Below are 24,567 nucleotides of genomic sequence, written 5' to 3'. Positions count from 1 at the left end.
CTTCTTTTCCTATGGCATATATTTCAGTTAAATGTATTTCATCTGAAAAGTCACCAAGAATAATCAAATGAGCTGAACGTGAGGAAAACTCTTCTCCGAGGATTAGAATAGTAGATAAATATTATATACGCAAAACTTTTTAAGTTGCCACAAAGACTCAAGTTTTAGGAAATCTACGTATGCAGTAACTTTCTTTTTTAAGTTTGAAATATCGGATTTGCGATGATAAAAGTAAATTCGGTCTTAGTGCTATAAGAATGGCATTATAAGCCACCGCTACTATATTTTAGCAGAATTTTTCAGTTCGTTTCAGAAAATTTTGTAGTCATTAAATATCTGTTGGAAGCACTGTTCAAGCTAAGAAAAGAGTTTTCGGCAGATATCAGCTAAATTCATGTATTATAATGAATTTTGAACAAATAATTGGCAAAACGAAATCTGACAATCAATGTTACTATTAGCTATAAATTCAGTTTGCCGGAAATTATGTGGAATATTAACAAATTAAGAAAGAATTTAGACTCAATATTTGCATATTAAAGGTTCTTCCGTAAGCGATATTTAGCTAAAAGAGTTTGAACTCAAGATAAGTGCTCTTTAGAGTAAAGCAATCTTTATTCTTCCATAAATTTTTCACATCGATGTGGATTTGGCGCCTTTACCCTCTTCTAGCGAACAGTGGCAGGAGTCTTAGCTCGTGTGCTCTGTCGACAAGAGACATTTTTAAAAGGGGGTTCTTTTTTATTGGACGTCACGGTAAAGTGTCTGCCGCGATCCTAAACTCTCATGACTTTAACGATCACGAGACAAATGTTCTGCCAATTCAGCTACTGACACGAGATATTTTTTTGCTTCCGTAATGTCTTCATATTAATACCGGGCTTGGTGTCGTTTTAATAGTTTTCATACATCTACAGAAAATCGCTTTAATGCTTCCGTTTTTCTGTCTACCCTTAAAAAGGATTCTACCAGAGTAAAGAAATTAATTTGGAATGATACCATATCGCAATAAATTGTGTTATATAAAAACGTTAAGAGCCACAGGCAATTTTTAACCTGAATGCTTGTGTCAAACTGGCTATTCTGCGCCACAGTTCTTTGACAATGGCAGGAACTGAATAAATCAAGTAATTATCATAGATTTAGTGTAAGAAATTTAAAAATAAAAGTTTGTATTGAGTAGAAGATTATTTTTATCGCTGCATACTCCTCCAAGCATTTTTTTGTTTTCGAATTAAAGAAAACTGAGAAATGGAAAGTAAAATGCTTAACATTGCGGACATCATAATCCAGACATAATTAAATAAGATTAGCTTACCTAATTCACATAGCCCACCAGCAGCCAAGTGGTAAAGACGCTGAACACTAATAGTTCGGTCCGAGGTTCGAATCCCGCGAACGGGCTGGCTGCATGGGCGTTTTCGTGGTTTTGCCCATGTGTAACGTGTATAGGAGCCAGTTTCCCTTAGAAAGTCCTCCACGAAGGCATCCCTCCCCTTAGGCAGATAGCCCTCGTGTGCTTTGCCATAATTTAATAATCCAATCCAATTCATCCTTAATTCACTTAAAATATATCTTGATAAAAAAGAATTCACATTCGCGAAAATGATTGAAATGTCCCACCAGAAGGCTTCGGAATTACGATGTCAAACTGCATTTGTGGTACAAAAATATATTCATCAGTTTTGGAATAAATGTGAATGTGTATACAAAATGAGAAAGAAAGTTTATTACTTAAGTTGAAAACTTTGAAAATAAAAATTCTTATTAAAAGAGCATTCATCTGACAAATAATTGTATAATTTACATTCTATTTTAACAGAATTTCGTAAGAAAGTTCCTTCAAATGCTTGAAGCACTTTCATATTAGTTTCATTAAGTACTAGATTTATTTAATGCATTATTTCCGTACGACTGCTTCTCAAAATATGGTTAAAGCAGCTACCTAAATTCAACAGGAAACTATCCCAACATTTCGCATCAATGTTATCATCATTTAACGACTAAAATCATCCACTTATTCTTGCACGTTTTAGTTTAACCAGTTTGTACTAAGCCGCCCACTTGTGATGATACCAGAAGATACATCTTTCCCCGCATATTTGCGAAGATCAGCGTGCTTTATTCTGTCTTTGGCTATGCAGTAACTACTACGAAATTGACAGAGATTCTCTCTGGAGCATAACCAGATAACTGCGAGTTCTTGAGCAGTTAGCTTTGAAACATTTCATGCTTTGCCCTTTATTGAATTTCAGTGCTTTTCAGTTAAATTTTAGCGCTTCAAGGAAACAGTCGATATCTTTTGAGAAATTTTAAAGGATATGGTTATTTGAAAGTTACCCCACGGCTATTCTTTCTATTAAATAGCTTACCATATTGTTTTCATGGCCTATTTGCTTAAACATTTGCCTGAAAATAAATTTTGACATTCTCTCATCTTTATTTGCTGCATCCAAATGTGCAACAAATTTTACTGCATAATAAATCAATATGAGTTGATTTTCTAATTTCGAGTACTCCTTTTGATCAACAACCTTTGTTGTTCTAGAGCTAGCATTTAAAAGTGGTTTCAGCTTCCATTTCTTAGCATTTAAAATTGGTATTCAGCTGCTATCTCTTAGATACTAGAAATCTGAGCGACTTTGATTGCAATAACAAAATGTCAACCTCCCCACTATCAAATTTGCCCATTTAAGTTAAAGAAGAACTAATCACAAGCTTCTAAATTTATCATTACATATAATCAAAGAATACTTTGTTATCGATTATGGGTAATTATATTAGATCATAAAAAATTATAAGTCTAACTTTCTATATGTCTGCTTGTAGTTACTTCGTTTAGATTTGGAATAATACATATCTAGGAATCAAACTAATTTATTACAGCAAAACTTTCGAGGCTTATTTGTCTTTAACTTCGAAAACGATCTAAGGTATCTTAAATTACAAAATTACAGATTTTTGTGGGATTATATTGAGAAAAATTAACGTCTGAATTATTTATGTGATTTTTTAAGCGTACATAATTTTACATTTAAACGAATTATGTGCGTTGCTTTTGAAAATATCATGTTGAAATTTTATTCATATATCCTAGCGAGAATTACGAAACGTTAACGTAGTTTATAGTATCGTTATAAATGTGGAAGAAGGAGCAATTATACTAATCGAAGATATTGGACTGTTCGACGTGGGTTAAATAAAGGAAAATGTTGAAACTACTGGCACTGTGTCAAAATAGCGTAGCCTGTTCAGAATGAAATTTGCACTCAAAAAAGTAACATAACAATGCAAAATAATTCCTAATTTGTAAACAGGTTTTTAAGATATACAAAATAATGTTATAGATATATTTAATATATGTTAATAAGAGTCATTAAAGGAAATCAATTTTGTCCAAATGTCAATTAAATTATTGCATAAATAAATACCATGTAAAATTCTGTTTGTCTTCGCAAGCATTTTTATAAAAAGGACATTTCAGAAAAAAAAAAGAATCAGTGACATTTTTAAAGATATACGTATATATGTGCATTCACAACAATCACTGAAATTTTATGATGAAGAAGCAATAAGAACTGAATATGGATAGATTTTATGTTAAAACATACTTGTGTTATTCTTAAATATATATTCTAATTAAAAAATATTTCGAAAGGCAACATCTGAAAAACAGACTTCATATTCTGTGCTTAAATGCTTACAAAAAAAGGATTTAGGTTAAAAGATGTGCCACTAAGAACTAAGTGTTCTATTTAAAATTTTGAATGATAATTAAATGCAGATGTTATCAAAATGTTTGTCAGAAAGTTTAGAAAAAAATATCATGTCTTTAAGGAAAAAAAAGACAAAAGTTGTTTAATTCAACATTGGTCAAAATTGGAGAAGAAACCTAATCAAGGCTGAAAACATCGCTAAACGTTACGTTACGAATTTTAAAAAAGAATTTTTTAATTACACTACTCATCTGTATTTAAAAATATTAATTTCAACATTCAAAATAATTTTATGCAGTGTCATTTCTCTAACTTCGGATCAATTGTTCGTATTTAAGGATTTTTTTTTGGAAAAACTGCAGTAATAGAACACAAAACTGTTAAATGGACTGATATGTTTCAGACTTTTGAGATACTAAATTTGAATAAAGTTTTAGCATTATTTCTAAGTATAACAATTAAGTACATTATTTTAGTCCTAAAACTGAAAAATTACTTCAGGCTAATTTTTGGGTAGGGAACAAGTTATTTACGAGTGAATACTAGAATGCTTAATCACAAAATATGGCGTTTGAGGACATGCAGTAGATAAAAACAAGAAGCAAGAAGACAATATTTCAAAATAGTTTTCCTAAATTTTGAGAATTTCACACGCAAAATTTAAGTGACATGTCTGAAAGCTAAAATGTACGGAAACACAAACACGTGTTTCGTAAAAAGCGCGCGAATTAGTAGTTTGATTTGATCGAGTAAATTTTCGATTTCCAACTGCATTTCAAATAATCAATACACCTCTAGAGTAACTACAGAACAGGTGAAAATTACTAACCTTTGAGCACTGCGAGAAATTCCTTTTTAGGAATTTATCTTCGGATCCCTCTATTAAAGAGTTCTGAAGAAAAGTTGATTCAGAAGAACTGAAGGATAAGAGTGGGAGCCACGAGTGCTACTCTGCTTTCGCTTCAGCCGCTTTCTAGGTGATGCTCTGGGATGAGCAGGAGCAGAAGGGATATGAGGAGGTGGGTCACGTGAATGTTCGAATGGGATGGGACCTCATCAGTGGAGGGGTGGGCCGCTATATTTCACGGTAGGACAAAGCGCTTCATTTGGTAGCAATTCAGTTGCTTTTTATGGTGAAGAAATTCGTTTTCTTTTAAAATTGCTTAATGTGCGAGTTGATTTTTTTCATTTATAAAGTTCGATGAAGTTTCAGAAACTCTGAAAACAAAACTCTTCTGAACTTACAAGTTACAGGAGATTAATTTTCTGTTTAAAGAATTTGAGAGCTACAAAAAAAAAAAAAAAAAAAAAAAAAAAAAAAAAACATTCACATGTAGATCCATAACTTTCGGAAAGTTATTTTGCTTTTTAAAATAAAAATAAAATAATAAAAGAAATTTTGCCTTCTTAATTTTAGCGATTTAATCAAGTACTACTTATTTATTATCTCTTTCCTTTTACAAACCAGAAAATCTTTTCACTTTTAAAATCGTGCGCTATTTCTTCGGTCTTTTTGGGAAAAAAAAATCGTAAATTTATTTACTATCTATTTAATTACTTATTGCGCATTTTATTTATTTAACAGAAAAATAAGTAAATACACTCATGTCCATAAATTAAGGATAATACAAAATCAGGCAAAGGAAGAGTTAGAAGCAAAACAAATTTGACTTATTTGTAAAGCTTATTTATTAAACAAAAGGTAAAGAGCAAAAATAGATGCTATAGGTTTGATATTATTAAAAAAATGAGCGATTTTTTCTTCCTGGAGCAAATTACAAAAAAAAAAAACAAAAAAAAACCTATGATTGTTAATACATTGTATGTCTCCCAGACGATGCAATACAGTCCGTACCACGCCTACGCATGCTGAGTATCAAATTATCGATCTGATCTTGGGGGATATTACACCACTCAAAAAGCAATGCTCTCCGAAGTTCCGGTAGACATGTAGGAGGAGGTTGACGGGCTGCAACTCGTCGGCCAAGCATGTCCCACACATGCTCTACTGGATTCAAGTCCGGTGAGAATGCTGGCCAGTCCATACGGGTGATATCCTCCGATTGAAGGCATTCGCTTACGATGTTTGCACGGTGAGGACGGGCGTTGTCATCCATAAACACAAATTGTGCGCCCATGGCGCCCCGAAACAAACGTACATGTTGTTCCGGAATGATGTCCCAATAGATTTGGCTTGTCATGGTTCCAATTTGAACATGAAGGTCAGTTCTGGAACCCAGAATAATTCCACCCCAAACGAGCACACCTGCACCACCGTAACGGTGTCGTTTAATAATGTTTTCTTGGTGGTAACGGGTACCTGGAGCTCTCCATATGAAATTCCGGCGAGAATCAGACTGCAAGCTAAACCTGGACTCGTCAGAAAACATCACACAAGCCCACTGTTGCGGTGTCCACAATGCATGCTCCCTACTCCACGCTAACCGCAGGCGACAGTGAGTTGCAGTAAGTGGAACGCATCTGACAGGTCTACGAGCATATAGACCAATCTGCCCTAAGCGTCTGTACACGGTCTGCCTTGAAATTGTGGTACTAGTGGCTGAAGAGAGCTAACGAGACAGGTCTAAGGCTGTGCTCTGCTTGTTTCTTTTGGCAGTAACTGCTAAATACCGGTCCTTATTCGGCGTTGTAACTCTGGGGCGACCTGTGCTGTAACTTCTACTCACATTACCATCATCTTGGAATCGTTGCCAGAGCCTGAAGATGACACTCTGGGCAATTCCAAGTTCGTCTGATACTTCCAGTTGGGTACGCCTACATTCCAGACGGCCGATAATTCTACCACGTAAAAAATCGTCAAAATGCGTCCTTTGTGTCATAACTATTCGGTTATTGCACTGAAATGCTTATAAAGCGCCTGCGAACAATTTTACTTTTTTGCCTGTATTCCTTATATATCACTCTCTTACACTCTCGTCATTGTGACGTACCATCGGTTTCATCTGGTTACTTCCTGAAATTTGCATATGATTCTTGAAGATGTGTGTAGTGATTTTACAGGTGATATATTTATTTTAGAGTTTGATTTCCGCGTGACTCTGAATTATCCTTAATTTATGGACATGAGTGTAGGTAAGTAGCAAACGAATTCTGAACTGAAACACTCTGTCGCCAATTATTTCGACAGATTTTAACGAGAGCTCATGTTTTGATATTAAGACAGAAACGTTAAAAGCAAAAATAGAATTAAGTGTATTTCTTAAAGAATAACAAAATATAAATTATATTCTTTTATAAGGTATTTCTCTCACTTCCCTTACGTGCCTTCGTGGTGTAACGGTAGCACGCTGAGCCGGTACTCCAGAGGTCCGTGGTTCGATTCCCGGCGAAGGCGGTTGCATATTTTTCATCTTTTCTGCTTCCAATTAACCTAATGACTCTACACCTTAAAGTTATTGTCTCTGTTTAATCAAGGAAATTAAAAGGCGTCTTGATCAGTTTACTACCTTTAACTGAACTCAAGTCAAAATTTAGTATCGAAAGCAAAAGACTGCTCTCTTTATGTATGATAAGAGGAATAATGCTATGCATTAGTCCAGGGTGAGCTTAGCGCCCACATTTCACAGGATAATGCTACACAGACTATAAAACAAACGCTTGCATAAAAGACTAAACATCCAACCCTAGAGTAGATCCTGTAAAAGCATTAACCCCTTCCTTTGTTTTGTTTTATTAGAGAACAAATAAAATTTATACTAAATGCTTGCAGTAAATCTAGAAGAACTTTAAATAATAAGATATAATAAATTGAACACTCCAGCATAAAACATGATTTCAAACGATAAATCAAACAAAACTAGTATTTAGATCTAATTATTTTTAAGATGAATGAAGAAACGCAAATTATATTAGATTTTGTACTTGTTACAATAACGCAATCTATGTAAACATGAATCTTGTGATTAACTAATTCATGAAATTTTACCTTCTGTAGATGTGTTTTACACATACCTATATTTTCTTATTTACATTAATAAGTGGGAAAAATTTACTTACCCTAAAAGATTATGCAAGAACAGCAATAAATGTTCTCTCAAAGTGCCTTTCTTAGCTTTTGTCATGGTTCGCTGAATATTTCACGTTAAAACAGAAAATATTATAACGAAGAAATGAAATTGTTTATTATGTTTTTTTGGCGATTCAAAGAATATTTTAGAATGTAGAAAACAATAAACTTTGCCCTCTAATCGTTATTGTGTCAGGCTTCATTGAAGCCAAGCTTGTTATACCAGTTCCACATAGTTTTCGGTAGAAATCGAGGGAAGGTAGACACGACGACTGAAAAATGGAAGAAATACACGCATCACCTTTGTTAGAGGTACAGAAAATCAGTAAAAATAGTAATCAAAGGATTTTTTTTTTAAATTCAAACCTCTTGCCACATAAACAGCAAATTTTCTTATAAAATATCTTTCTCTTCATTTCTTACAATTCATCTGCTATCTAAACATCTTTTTATTAAAAAAAAAATCAAATCTAAATATCTAAATACTTTTTCTTATTTCAATTCTATAAATTTTCTTTTTTTATCCGAATTATCTATATCGTGCTATTTAGCTACAAAATTTATGTTATTAATAATGAACTTATAGAGTTTGACTTCCTTTAGTAGCATAAACTAGAATAAAAGTCCTAAGAGACTTGGAGCGAATTATAGCAGTGACTGAAGTTAACGACAGAGACATGAAAAGGTTAAAATAACCTTTTTATTAAATCAGAACGTGAATATAAAATGCACGTCTCGTGCTTGCAAAAAAGCTCAGCTTAAATACTTTTTAACTGATTTATATTTCTGGCGAGGAACATAGAAAAGGAGAAGTTATAATAAAGGTCTAAATAATAATAACGGGTCAATTAAAATAATCATAAGCGTACAAGTTATTAAATATATGGAGAAAAATTAAAACTTTGCAATATAATAATCGCAAAAACATATGGATGTAATTGAAATATTATATCAAGAAAAAACTTTGTTAGTTTCTTTTGCAGCAATCGCATACTTAAATGACCATTAAAAATTATTGAATACACTAATGAACGATAAACAATCGTTAAGGTCATATATTGTTTAGTCTATATTGGGCAACTAATTCAAAAACACAAAATATTGGTAAAACTATTTTTAAATATTTAGCATCCCCAACACATATAATCATCACCTGATTGCCTGTGTTTTGTGACTTATATTAAAAGTATTTATTTTGTTACGTTATCTTCATATTAATCAAAATGTGATTTTTAAATCCTTCTATTAATTTTTAATACAAAGTTCTAGTTTTCTGACCAAATTTGTCCGAACTAAATACTAAACATTCTGACTGCCTTGAATTTCACAAAAGGTCTAGGCAGTTAGAAATGGTCATTTTATGCATAATTAAGTGACAAAATTCGTTGAACTTCAAACAAAGATAGATATTCAGAGAATGTTATATTCGCAAGTTTAATCTGCTGCCTTTTACACGGCTACTATCATACTAATTACTAATACAAATGAAATGGGACGCAGATCTTAATCATGTAAATGCCAGGAATGAAAGAGAGTTTCATTATGAATATTTGTTAGTCGAGTTTGTGTCCATGGTTCGTATATATTTTAGAACACGAAGTTAATAAACGGGGTGTCTGTCACGTTACGTCGTCGGCCTTCAGTATTGCCACTAAGAAATTCAGGAGAGAAAAGAAGTATGCGTAACGCATCCATTTGCTAGGAACAAAGAGTTATGCCTCATACTTGGATGCTATCAAATGCCTATATGATAGGAAACTTAGACCAGAATATCGAGAAAGTAGACTCTAGTTTCTTTCTCATTTTCCTTTTTTAAATTTATTTTCACGATAGTTTCCATTGTCGTTTTTGTGCGGCAAAACACACAAGGCCAATCCGCCCAAGAGAAAGGAAGTCTTTATGAAGGACTTACTTTTTTCCACTGGCGGGCACTTGCCTATTACGGCATTGGCAACTCCCAAGTCGAGGTGGTGGCTATTTTATTGTTGAGGCACCTAATAGGCGGCCACTGTTATCTCCTATGAAGGGAAAGGCAATTTTGCATCCCTTCCTTCTCCAGGATTCGGACCCGGGCCCTTCGGTATCGCAGTCAGGCTCCCCTAACCACTATATCGTCTGGGCGGCTGAAGGACTTACTCAGATAAAATTGCTCGTATTCACGTTATAAATAGAAAAAACCCACGAAAACGCCTATGCAACCATCTTGTTTACCAGAATTCGAACCCAAATCGTTTTACATGTGTTCACCTGTTTTATACATTTGTTCAATGATGGGCCAGTATCCCTAGTAAAAGGCTGTCACCGTTCAAAATTTTAACTAAAAAAATTTTCACATTTTATTACAGCTTGATTGAGTTTAATTAGCTCAGTATTACTACTTTTTATATTTTAGAATCTATAAGGTATTTTATCCTTCCTTCCAGCATGACTTCGTGGTGTAACGGTAACACACTCGGCGCGTACAGAGAGGTCCAGGTTCGAGTCCCGGCAAGGCCATTGTTCATTTTTCATGTCTCATGCTTAAAACAAAAACACCTAATGACTCTACAGTGGCGCCCGAAGTAAAAGGTGGTGGATAATAATTCGTCACCACCATAATTTGGCAACTGGGTCCCCTAATTCCCAGTCGCCCTTTAAAAGGGGAGTCATCACTTGAGCAAGACAAAAAGTGAAAATTTTGGCTGATGTTCGAGTTTTAATAAGTCAAATTATTATGGTCATAGATATATGAAATTTTCAGTGTGTTATATCTATACATATATGATTATGGTCCTTGATTTATGTTACTAACAGTGTATATGAATTTGTTTTATAAAGAAAAAACAAACTGTATTTTTCGAAAATTTAAAATTTGTACTGAAGCACTGAGCGCAAACTGACAGTAATACAAATTTTGTTATAATAATGATTTTTACAATTTTGTGATGGAATATCATTAGGTATGATTCTTCACCAATTTAAATTTTAAAATATCAAAGAATATTAACACCATTAGAATAAGATCTCAGAAAACAGAAAAAGCATTAAAAAATTAAGTTATATAAATACTTAAAAAATAATTTTCGAAGAAAAGGGTAGGTGCATTTTTTCAGCAATACCATATGTAAGTACCCTGAAATTTTTAAATCAATAGCTATGATAGATTTTTTTAAAGAGTGCGCGCAAGTATGAAAAATCACCATTTTGAGAAAAACGGTTTTAAAGTTAAAAGCTTCAAAATTTTCAATACATTTTCTCTCAAATAACACTAAAACAGTTTAAAACTGCCCAGCTGCGTACACCATACCCTTCTGTTCTTCAATAGCTGTTACTGCAACCAAGTTTGGCTCTTTTTCTTGCTCTGCGAGCATCTATTGTCAGACATTTCTGCCTTATTTCGTCTGACTGAATACGACGTTGATCAGTGTCTCTTGCAAACTTGATTGCATTATCATCAATTCGGTATCCAAGTTCCTTCATAGTATGTAATTGCCCAGCTTGACCATCGTTATATATAATAACAACCTCATTCATTGCTGTCTTAACAATATTATAATCACACCCGGAATTTTTAGGAAACAATTTCCAAATCAAAGCATTCAACGATTCATTTGAGTTCTGTGTTATGTTCTCCTAAGCACTTTTTTAGTAATAATGGCATGCTAATATCTTTAAATATATCTTTGATAGCATCCATTACAGATGGTGGAATTGAATTTTTAATGTTTGTACGATTTCAGATTTGCACTCGTACTCGCTGTTTAGTATGTACACCCCGAATCCTCCCTTGTTGGACAAAAATTGTGAGTAGGTTCCACGTTGGTTGAACATTTGTGGTAAAATATTGCCCATACTGATTTCTTCATATCTTTTACAGAACTGCAATGTTTTCTAGCAGCATTTCCATAATAAATTGTCATTTGATTTATAATATCATCTGTAAGGCGACCTTTTTCACTAAGTTTCTTCCCCATCATTTCGTACTTTCTCTTTCGTAATTTAGTGGCCATTCTTTTCTGAATGTGTGCGGCACATTCAATTTTACCAAAATACGTGATGTTAACAGTAAAAAGTAAAGCAATCTACGAGTGAACATTCGTAAGCAGCTGCGCGTACAATTGTAAAGAAATGTCAGGTGATGATTTAAATGCCCAATCTGGCAATATTTATCTCGGAATCGTTTCCTTTATTTCATAATTTTTAAGGTTCTAATTCGAATATCGTAACGCCGTTTGTTTTAACAGATTCAGAAATGTTTGCAGTTTCTAAATATGCAAAAAAAATTAATATTCGATTTTTGAATGTGTAAAGGTGATGACTTCCCTTTTAAAGGGGGTGTATAAGACATGTCTCCTTCCTTCCAACATGCCTTCATGGTATAACGGCAGCACAATCGGTCGAAAATCGAGAGGTCTAGGGTTCGAGTGCATTTTTCATGTCTCCTGCTTTAAAAAAAAAAAAAAAAAAAAAAAAAAAAAAACGGTTGTATGGTTACTATTTAAATTAACCAGTTTTTTTTTTTAAATTTTGGTATTTACTATTATTTTTTTCTATACGAATTCCTCAATAGAATGCAAATGAGGTAGCTAGTATTTAAAATGAGGTTTTGGGATTTTAAGACAAAGCGTTTTTTGCTTCGCGCGTGTTACGTGTTAGTTTCCTGCTAGCTCTGATAGTTGTAATTATTCGGTTTGCGTGCTATTGCTGGTGACATTTTGGTTTTCACGCTGCGATAGAGTTACTGAGCCAGTTTCTATTAATATCTAATTGTGTAGCTTTTGACTACTGTCCCATGTTTAGTTGCATCACCAAGTTCTGTGACTCAGATTGTTGTCCAAGAGTGTGCGTTTATATGCTAAATTCTGGTTTAAATAAAAAAGGCTATTTAAGCCTTCTCACGACTTTGTAATTACTTCAGACATATAGACATAGAGAGAGTTCGCCTTACGTCTGTTAGAGTTTTTGAATTAATTGACATTACCAGATCAAGTATAACCCTACAAGCTGGTACTTTAATATTTACCAACCTTTCAGAGAATTTTGAGGAGAGTCTGATTTGGATTATCTTTTGAAATTATTAAAAAATAAATCACAAAGTGCACGGGATGATAATTTCTCTCCAATAGTTAAGAGATTTTCTAACACTGAAAATATATTTATGCACTCAGCAGAAATGTTATATACATTAAAACGCATTATTAAGGGGCAAATGCACAGCCAACGGAAAATAATGCCCAATTTATGTAAATACATGCTTCTGAAACTTACGCGTACAGGGATATGATTCAAGAATAAAAATAGGTGAATTAACATTACGTTTTATTGAACGAGGGATTCTCCGCAACGTCTTGATCGAAAGGGATGGACTAGCATAGTAATAATCTTAAATAGTACCATGAAAAGTTTTAGGAGATGCTCTCAAAACCCTGTGGACTTACTTTGCAAGACTACGTCAAGAACATTGTGGACATAGACATAATTCGTGGTCTTCAGCTCATTTATATAATGATAGCAGCAATCACTGCAACAACTTATTAACTGGAAGAACTCGGAACAAGATCGAATACAGTTTCTACTATACGACAAACAGAGTTAATATTAAACCCTATTAGAATAAGACTGCGGATATTTCTCAGCACTTTCTCAACATTTGAGTCATTTCGATATTAGTATTTTTTGAGTAATATGCTTTTATAAAGAAGGCATACTTTTTCCATGACTCAATATAAAATGGTCTATATATAGGTTTACATATTTTTGTTCGTCAACATAACAAATATTTCAGAGAGAATTTTCGACATTTTTTTATTTACACAGAACCTACAACTTGTTTTAGTGTTTTCTTCGATACTATTTCTCCTTCATGAGTTCAAAAATAAACGCGCAATAACACTTATAGCACCGAAATAATGAGTCTGTTAAAATGTGGCCTATATTTCTTAGAATTGTCTAGCATCATCAAAGTCATTGAAGTGGCATATATTTCTTAGAATTGTCTAGTAACATCAAAGTCATTGAAATATGGATTATAAATAATTATCAATTTTTTTTCAATCTCCTCATTGTTTTGTATAACAATAATAAATATCATATAAAGAAAACAAAATTCATCAAATCGTAGGGAAACAAATTTGTGCTGTAATAAATTTCAGACTGTCTTCAGTGCATCTGCGGATACATTTTAATTCAATTGCCTAAACTGTGATGGATATATATAATTACATATTAAGCGAAGTCGAAAGACGGGGAATTACTTTTTTATATTGTTAAAAGAAATACTGTCTCTTTTTTATTTTGCTAGGTATACAACTTTAAATATCTATTATATTTAATTCGATTAAACTACAGTTTATGTACTATAGCGCAAACGAAGCTGCAGATTAATTTGCTTCTGTTGAAAACGGGACGCCTCAGATGTGTTTTAAAATGCCCTGATCTTTTTTTTTTTATTTGAACTGACATCCGGTTTAAGGATTTCTTAGTCTTAAAGCTTGAGTTAGTGAGTAGTTTTAGCATTCATTCTGATGAATGCAGTATCGTAAAAGATGATTGAAAATAATTTTAAAAGAAATTGAGACGTTTATTCCCGCTTGCTTCTTTATTACAATTATATTAACTAGCTGATAATAGTTTACAGCAACTAAAATATTTTTAGTTACTGAGAATCAGTATTGTTATTGCTTTTATAAACTCCTTCTGGTTATAAGTTAAAGGTTAGATTAGATTAGGTTTTTGAATATGGCAAAGCACACAAGCGCTTACTGCCTAAGGGGAGGAACGTCTTCGTGGAGGACTTTAAAAGGGGAAGTGAATAATATTCATGTTACACACGGGACAAACCACGAAAACTAACCAAACAGCCCATACTAACATCAGCCCGTTCGCCTGGATTTAAAACCAAGACGAACCACTAGTATTCAGCAATCATTGACTGCTCGGCCACAAAATATCGGTATTAAATATCGTAATTTCAGTAACGAATGCTGATTTGCCATGTAATCCCCAAGCAAATTAAAGTGGCTAAAAGATAGCAAGTATTTTAATATAATAAGCACAAAATTTAAATTTAAACTCAAAATTATTGAAGAAAAAATAATCATATTTTCCAATTTAAAGTACCAGGAGATATTTATCTGAACACGAACTTATAAAAGCGATCCTAAAGCATAAAATGCCTTCAATAAAGAGATAATGACTATCGATTTAACATTTTTCTTGTTCTTTTTACGTCTTTTAATGTTACGAGACTCCTTTGTTTTGATTACGGAGGCATTGCCATTTTTATTTTTATAGGCTGAGAAAACTTGTAGCCATGATCTTGAAATCTTCGTCATCCATCTTTTCCTTTTTTCTTCTTTTTTTTTTTTTCCTCTTGGCTCAGCGAAAGTTCTTTGTAATCCGCTCGAGTTCTTTTGATGCAGCTGGCATTGGTTTTCGTAGATCAGCTGGCATTCGTTTTGTTAGTCTTAAGAGATCGTAAAGAGGCTGATTTTGCTAGAAATCTAAAAGAAATTTAACACAAACTATGAAGCTGTGCTGATTTTTACACGACGCTTCAGCTGGTAATGAGTATGAAGACGGATGAAAAAGGAATTCCTTTATAATTAGAGAAACATTAGCCAAGGAAGTCAGTATTATTTGGATTTATTTTGTTACAGTTATCATCATAACCTTTGAGTATATCATCTGAATTAAAAACAGGAAATTATGTTTCAACTGTAATAAGCTACATGCCCAGGGAAAGAATGCTTTTTCTAACAAATTCACATTTTACAATGAAGAGATAACATCTATTTTATATGAGATAGATGTGAAGAAGTAGTAGACATTTAAATAAATGCATCAGTTTTATTATGTTTGAAATAACATTAAGGGATAAAATCCTAAATCAATACTGACGTATCTCATCACTTCATTACGAAACTGGAGCGAGGTTTTTAGTAGGTAATCTAAAACAATACATAACCAAGACAAGTCTAAACAAAGATTTACTGATCTCCACGACTCTATGTTACAAATTAAAGGTTTTTCTGAAACTTTTAGAGCTTAAACATACAGGTTATAAAGGTAATGTTATAACTCAGTATATATAACCTTAAAGAGTTCCGTTGCTTATAAGCACGTCTCTCAGCAACCCAATTTCCTTACGTTTAGTAAAACGTAAATGCATTTACCCTTTTCAGGCACCGTGTTGCTTATTAGATAATGCTTCAATTTATATATTTAACGTCCGCTGCATTTACATAAATGCTCGTCATATTTGGATACTTTATCAGGGTCAATGTTCCTTCTTACCTTCTTCGGGAACATACAAGGACCTGACTCGGAACAGAGAGCTTACTAAAGCTATGTTCACTAATTGTGGTAAGTAGACAGGATACAGACGAAGGGTATACAAAACCCTTTATTTTTCTCTATATACAATAACTTCCGTACTTCGGAATACAGTGACCCGCTACTTGGGGTCTAACGTAAAAGTATAAAAATAAAACTAAACTCTAATTTAACTTTAGAATAATAAACGTGGAAGATTGGCCTTATATTAACAGGAAGGCGTATGTAGTACAGATAACTGAGAACACTACAATACGTTTAAAAGTTATCAAGACGATTAAAACCTCTGGCCTGGAAGGCAACAAGCAACTGCGTAACTTCTAAGGTAAGCGGCCTGCTTCGAACTCACTGCTTCCTCTCTCTCGCTTGGCAAAAAGCCACAACTTAAATACTTGGCGTTCGCCAGCCAACTTTACATAAAAACCTTAACGCTTATAATTCTGGCCGGAAGTAGAAAATAAGAAGTGATAGTAAAGATTCAAAATAAAAATAAACGTTAGTAAAACTTAAGATCCTTACAACTTCTGACAGGATTTTGTTGATATGAAGGTGTGAAGAATAGCATGAATCAAAGCAAGAACTAATTAAAGCAAGAACACTTACATATTTATTTGACGACTGATTTATTACTTAAGTAATAAAATAAATTTCGGACGAAGTGAAACTGTTACTTCAGATAATAAGTAAAACAGCTTCAGAGATGGATGTAATCTTTAGAATGTAAGTATGAAATCGTAGAAGCCAATGTAAGTTTAAATTTACATAGTTTTAAATAAAATAAAATTAACATATAACTTTATGTTGAGAAAACGCCCCTAAACGATATAAAAAATGAGACATCTATCATATGCGATATTTAACGTTACTGAAAAGTTGGCAATAGAAATCTTAGAGGTGGACGAATATAAAATTTCCAGCAGTTAGAAAGTGGTGATAAATTACGATTCAGCTGTACAACTCCACATAAATTCATAATCAATTTCGGTTCCTTAAGAACATTTGGCATCAATTCCTTTCAGTGTTTCTTACTACTGTGATTATACTTTTAGAGTTTTGTCTAAACCATATTTTATTATGTAAAAAGCTTTTTTTTAGTTTATTGACACTTACCGTTACATTCAAAACCTGATTCCAACTCTTCTGTCGTTTTGGACAGAATGATGGTTAACGGTGCTAACTGCACACTCTTGTTGAGCAATAGTTTGAATAACCTTTTGAGTGCAGCGTCTATGAAAAATTTATGTTAATGGGAAAATTCTCTGGTAGAGGTACAAGGCCCTTGAATTTTTCTCTCTTGAATACTTACTCAACGAGGTTACTGTTTAAACAGAAAATCCTAGGTGTGGTCTTTCATTTAATAAAATAATCCAATCCACTACCATTTTAGGTTCTAGTAGTCTGCTGGTGCTTGGTAGAGATCTGGAGGTAACTTCACAGGGAGCGAAATTTAGAGAAAGTTTAACCTTAGAAAAAAGGAATGACTTAAAACAATTATTAGCTTTACCTGTCTCGTTTGATGTTTTGTCTTTGTCTATGGAGATTTTTCGTAGATAGTACATATTGTTCAACTTACACTGAATCTTAAACTTGCATACTAAAATGGGTGAATATTAATTTAATCTTACATTTAGCCAACTATTCGAAAGAGATTCCGAGGCGTTAACACTTCACAAAAATAAAGATTACGAAACCAAACAAGAACTAGTCTCGAGTCTTCATAGCTGAAGTTTAATTATTTTTCGACTTATTTCAAGAGACATATTATTAAATTCTAATTCATACATAGTTTCAAAATTAAATAATATAATTTAATTTTTTAAGAACGTAAAAGTTTTTGCTCATTAATTCATATATCAACCAAATTAAGAAAAACTCTTCAGTAAGTCCTTTTTTAAACCTTTAGACAGAATCTCAAAATTTAAATTGCTTATTTTTCCCTAACTAGAATGTAAACAAAGCCGGCACTATTGTTATTAAGTAAATGCACAGTATTTTACATTTTAATATTTTTTCATACAAACGTGCTCAGTTTATTGAATACGTAAAACGTGGAAAATTTTTCATGGCAATATCTATATAAAAGAAGATGCGCAACTATGTTTTCCTTTTCAACAGTTCTGTTAGTTTTCAGACCCTCATTTTTCAAATTATCATAATTTTATTGAATTTTTTGCTCGATAACACTTTTTGAGAATCGAATTTCGTTTTTACAATTAAATTATTGTTAAGGCAAAACACGGTAGCTTTATCGTAATCGGTAAACTTTAAAGAAAATTTTCTAAAGGAAACATTTCATTAAATGCCATTCAGCCGAGTCTACTGAGGACGGAACATGGCACTATACTATCAGTGCACTTACAAGACGATAAAGCAAATTCTTCATGATATTATTGGTATGCATTTTAAACAGTTAACTGCATTCAGCATGTGTAACTATTTACAAACAGGTACTAACTTTTTTATGCAATGGTTGTTTGAGTAATTGATTTTGACAAGACAAGCGAGGATAAATAAGGCAAATATTGTTTATAACATGTGTTTTCGTGCATTTTCCTAATTCTAATGTAAATGCTATCCAGGTTTCCTTCGAAATTTCTCCACTAATTTTTTTCGCCAGGAGCAGATAATCACAAATTGATAAATATTATAATAAATAACTTAAAACAACTTGGACAGTACGAGAAACCTGGATGATAGTCAGAGAAGTACCTAGACAATTTTTCACCTGAGGCAAAGAAATAGCTGTGCCCCCCTATTAACAGTTAAATTATCTGCAATGAAACATTTGTGGTCACCGTCTCTTTCAGACGAGCTTCTGTGAAAGTGATAACTACTTTTGGCAACGTAAATATACATCGGTTTCACCTTTCTAAAGTAACTACCTCTAGAGATAACCGAAATCATCTGGAATCATGACTGATCATCGTAGAGAGGATCCAACGAATATGAGTATATATTATATTACACAGAGGTAACTATTTTAAATTATAGTTGTTATAATAATTTTTATTTACAGCTTTATATATTCCGAAAAGTGATTTTTTAAAACAAAAAATAAATAAATAAATAAATAAATAAAAAATAAAAAATACCTCTTTTGATGAAGGATAACGACAGATAATACCAACTGTTGACTTAATCTGATATTTTTTCATTTTTTTTTACTTTAGTGTACTTATTTGTTTAATTAAGTACAAAAAAAATAAGAGGCAACTTATTCTTTTTTGTACTGAATCTGCCTTAAAGGGATGAAAAGACCTTTGTAGAAAAATTTCTAAAGGAAACAAGCTCGTGTTTGCGTTCACATAGAGAAAACCATGAAGACATCCACGCAGCCACTCCATTCGCCGAGATTCGAACTGAAGTTAATTCTTGTCTTAAGCGTACAGTTACAATTTTTGACTGAAAGACATGATTTACTTCTTCCGTTTTTTACCGTATTAAATTCCGTAAGATTCCATAAATCCTGCAATGTATTAAAATGCATGAAGGTAACATACATAAATACTCAAAACAGATTTACTTCAGGATGCTGTTAATTTCAGCTCATTGTGATGATTTATCATTTGATACTTAATATAAATTTGATATAATATACATTAAATGTTAATATATAATGCATATTTATTAAATGTTAAATAATAATGACGAAGTGAAAATTATACAAAATATGTGACAGCTTTATATATTCCGAAAAGTGATTTAAAAAAAAAAATAAAAAATAAAAAAATAAAAAATAAAAAATAGCTCTTTTGATGAAGGATAACGACAGATAATACCAACTGTTGACTTAATCTGATATTTTTTCATTTTTTTTTTACTTTAGTGTACTTATTTGTTTAATTAAGTAAAAAAAAGAATAAGAGGCAACTTATTCTTTTTTGCACTGAATCTGCCTTAAAGGGATGAAAAGACCTTTTGAGAAAAATTTTTAAAGGAAACAAGCTCGTGTTTGCGTTCACATAGAGAAAACCATGAAGACATCCACGCAGCCACTCCATTCGCCGAGATTCGAACTGAAGTTAATTCTTGTCTTAAGCGTACAGTTACAATTTTTGACTGAAAGACATGATTTACTTCTTTCGTTTTTTACCGTATTAAATTCCGTAAGATTCCATAAATCCTGCAATGTATTAAAATGCATGAAGGTAACATACATAAATACCCAAAACAGATTTACTTCAGGATGCTGTTAATTTCAGCTCATTGTGATGATTTATCATTTGATACTTAATATAAATTTGATATAATATACATTAAATGTTAATATATAATGCATATTTATTAAATGTTAAATAATAATGACGAAGTGAAAATTATACAAAATATGTGACAGTAATTTTTCCATCTCACCTAATTAATTCTTCATTTCATTTGGTTAATTGATTAAAAGCAAAACACGAAAGGGCAATCTGCCTAAGAGCTTTTATTTTTTTTTTCTTTTAACGGCAGGAACTAGCCAATTTAGGCTTTCGCCACTACTAAGGACAGAAGCGGTGGTCATCTAATTATGAAGGAATCTAATAGGCGGGCACCGCTACCTGTTGTGAAGGCACACGCAATTTACATCCACTCCTATCACTAAGCACTTTCCCGCCTGAGCAGCGATCTGCCTAAACGAGTGGAAGTCTTAGTGAAAGACTTTCTAAGACGAACTAATGTTATTTACTTTACATGAGAATTAATTTATTCATCATATTATGGCAATGGGTACTTAACTACCTGCCTAAGGGAAGGGAGCCTTTATGGAGGAATCTTTGAGGGAAACTGTCTCGTATTTGTACTGCAGAGAAAGAAAATCAGTCCGCTAGTAGGATTTCAACCCAGGTCGAATTACTAATATTCAGGATCTTACCCATTCGGCCGAAGGCAGACAAATCAGTACAATTACATAATACGAGTAAATAAAAGTTGCCCAATAAGTTACGATTTTATTGCCTAAGAAACTTAATTATTACAAAGTACTACCGACTTTTTTAAAACTAAAGCTGAAATTTAATAAAAATTTTTAAAAAAGAAACACATTAATGTTTTTACAATTATACTTTTAATTATATAATGTAATGTTTATTTAATTATACCGTTATTGGTGATATTATCTGGTACTAGGAATGGTTTTCCCGGTATTACTGGTATTGGCGAAAATCGGTGCATTTTCAGCCTTTCATGTCTGTTATCATAGAATTAGTAGGAAGGGTTTGTTTTAATTATCTCATAACAAAATTCAGAATTTTAAATCTTCTTTTTTATTTCTTTGAAATTACATAATTCATTTTACTGTCGCACAGTAAACAATATAAAACTTTGAAAAAAGGAAAATCATACCTTACCCTCTGTCTTTACTCTCCAGTCTTTAAGGAAAATAAAAATAAAGCACCGTTTCACTTAACCCGTTTAGCAATAACTACGGATATTTCATGAATAACCGTTAATGAAATGAGCTGTGCAGCTCTAGGACAAAATAAATACTACAGTAGGATAAAAATTCGGAAAATACGTCTGGCTGAATAATGGACTTTAAGAAGTTTATGAAGAATGAATCAAGAAACTCGTAGCGAAATTTATTTCATTTTCAGAAAACCTTATTTAATCTCCCGATGCAATTCTAATGAGTTTCAATACATTAGGTCTTACTGAAATGAACCCTAAGCTGGCGTTACGCCATTTTAAGTCCAGTTTGTGAACTTTGGAAGACATGTTAGAACAAAATTGTCCTAGTTTCAGCTTAATGGTATTTCTTATAGTGAAAAGTGCAGTAAAAGCTAGAAGTAAATAGAAGCGCTCAAATGGGTGGCATTTTCGATGCTTCTGTCTGGTTTTCTAAGGTTTCTGGTTCACTTTGTGCATTTCATTAAATATAAATCAATGTCAATACGTTAGTTCCATTTATAAATTCCGATATTAGAAAACAGGTTCCGATATTAGCTGTGTCAAACACCAAAACCTTTGAAAATAAACTTGCTTCATTAACTCTTCTCTGAAACTTCTACAGAATTATTAAAATACAAACGTTTTCTTGCTCTCTAGTCTTGAAATTATGGAAACTATGCAAATAAAAAATGTTTATTACGGAAATCACCTTGCGTTAAGGTAAAAAAGTAAACAATTTAAATTCATGTTTAAGGAGTTTGTTAATTATAACTTTCACACTATGCTGTGTCAAATAAATTAAGAGGAGCTACCCTGATCAAGAAGATGACTGCGAAAAATGAGTACAGGAAATAGGACATCAAACGACACAGCACCGACAACAAATGTAGTATTGAGAAAGTAATAATTTCCAATTATCGTAAATAGTGTTAATAAAGTTCTCTTCCTTGAAATTTGATATTTTAAAACGATGCTTCTTAATGTTCGGTGCTTGTTCTGGTAATTCACCTGAGGCAAGTGCCCCACTTGCCATACCCTTGTCCCGTCTCTGATAATAGTGAATTCGCTAAAAAATAAAGATACAGGGGGAGGGGACTGAATTACACGAACTGTAAAATGAAATTTCTTGATAATTTTGCATATCTTGCATACAACAAAATTTACAATCTCTAAACCAATGAAAGAGGGGAGGGGGATTCTGATTCGTCGCAAAAGAAATTTGTTTAACATCCTATACTCAATCCTATTTCAGTAGAAAAATAAACACCGCAAAAAGCGATTCAGCCTATTTATCTTCGCCGAATCGGTCCGAAGAAAGAAGAGTCTAGAAATATCTTTTTCCGAATTCTCATCCCGACCTTATGTTTCTTTTCCCACGTAAAATTTTCAAAGCAGATTGCCCCCAGGATCTTTTTCCTCTGGTACTACTTTAGTTAAATAGAAAAGTTTTGTTTGTGATGCATTTGCACATCATAAATGCTCGTCTCTTTCAAAAGATATTTCAAATGTAGTATTGTCGCTGCGTATTCATGACCAAAAGTGTATTTCATTTGCATAAAAAAATGAAATTAGATGCATAAAAACTAAGCCTCAAAGCATTTAATTTTAGACTAGAATAATGGTATCCTCTTTCGCAATCATTGTCTCAATAGAAATAGGAGTGGCAAAAGTTGATGGATTCAAGAATACTAAACACTACTGCTGTTCTTAAATATATTTAGTCAATATTTCAAGACGCTCAGCTTTAGAATTCATAATAATACTAATACAAAGGACCAAGGGACTTTAACCAAATCTAATTTTCTCAGTCAGTTTCATTTTTATTTTTTATTTTTTTATTTTTTACAGTTTTTCAAAATTTAATTTAGATTGTTTTTAAATTTAATTATTATTTTCTATGCTTTTAATTCACAGATTAGCGAACGACATGTAGCGGTAGTTCTTGACACTACAGACTATTAGAAATATAATTTTGCAAACAACAGCCATCAGTTCACAATGGCAGGAATCGCATAATGTCGAGAAGAACGAAAGATGCTGTTCCTCGCTCATTAATTGTCCCAGTTTAATGTTTTAAATACTTACACCTTGAATAACTCGATGCATTAAACAAAAGGGGATTAATAGTTTATGAGTTTTACTTCTTTTTTTAATTTTATCAATTTTCTATTTTTAATTTAATTAGTTACCCAAATTCTTACATTTTTCAGCTTTAGTAATGTTTTAAAAGACTGGTTTGCATCTCAGGCTTAAATCCTTTTCGTTCCCTCTTAACAAAACACACTTTATTCACCCTACACATTTTCCTCAGATAGGATAATTTACTTAAATAATTTATTTTTGTACATATATACTTATATATATATATATAAGTATATATATATATATATATATAAGTATATATATATATATATATATATATATATATACTTATATATTATATACATAATCTTACATATGCAAAGGCCCACCAGCGGCCGAGCGGTAACGTCGCTGAACACTGGTAGTTCGGTCCGAGGTTCGAATCCCGCGAACGGGCTGGCTGCATGGGTGTTTTCGTGGTTTTCCCCATGTGTAACGTGTATACGAGCCAGTTTCCCTTAAAATGTCCTCCACGAAGGCATCCCTCCCTTAAGGCAGATAGCCCTCGAGTGCTTTGCCGTAATCTAATACACCACCTTACATATGCAACTGACTATGCGTTGCATATAATAAAACTTTCTCTTCTTTCAACATTTCACATTTCAGTAAGAAAATCCACATTTTATAAAACGATAGAATCGTAAAATTAATTTATAGCAGCATATCTCTGTCGATGCTTGGCTTAAATTTCACGTCCTTGAGCGAAACTGGAACACTGATATTGTCAAAAGTGTCCTTACAGCTACTGTCATAACCACCGGCAACTGTTGACAGTTGTAAATGAGTATAGCTAACAGTTGTCATTGGTTCTGTCAGGATTATGAGCAGAAGCTGCTAACTAATAAACTTCTAACACTGAAACTTTTAAATGCCTTTGCTCAAATTATTTACATTATTATGTAGGATACATTTAACTAGCAGCTCTTTTCTAGTGAATTATAGCGATATATATATATATATACTTGAAAATAGTAATTAAAGAAAATATGATACATTTAA

The 24,567-nt window shown here is 32.6% G+C and overlaps 1 protein-coding gene across 4 annotated transcripts in view; it reads right to left on the bottom strand.

Annotated features, from left to right (window-relative positions):
- The window catches only part of Pka-C1 (Protein kinase, cAMP-dependent, catalytic subunit 1), a 581,879-nt gene that overhangs the window by 374,193 nt on the left and 183,119 nt on the right, over positions 1-24,567 (bottom strand). The window contains exon 1 of one of the 4 annotated variants that reach the window (XM_085808136.1): positions 4,546-4,698. The exons of the other annotated variants lie outside the window; for them this stretch is intronic. The gene's annotated coding sequence lies outside the window, so the exon portion shown is untranslated. Of the gene's footprint in view, positions 1-4,545; positions 4,699-24,567 lie in introns of those variants that run through there. 4 annotated transcript variants of the gene reach the window in all.

The sequence above is a fragment of the Stegodyphus dumicola genome, chromosome X1, assembly GCF_044657685.1.
Source record: "Stegodyphus dumicola isolate Sdum_Otavi_A_Nest chromosome X1, ASM4465768v1".
Taxonomy (NCBI): domain Eukaryota; kingdom Metazoa; phylum Arthropoda; class Arachnida; order Araneae; family Eresidae; genus Stegodyphus; species Stegodyphus dumicola.
The sequence above is the reverse complement of the archived record's forward strand: the minus strand, read 5'-3'. Positions and strand labels throughout refer to the sequence as shown.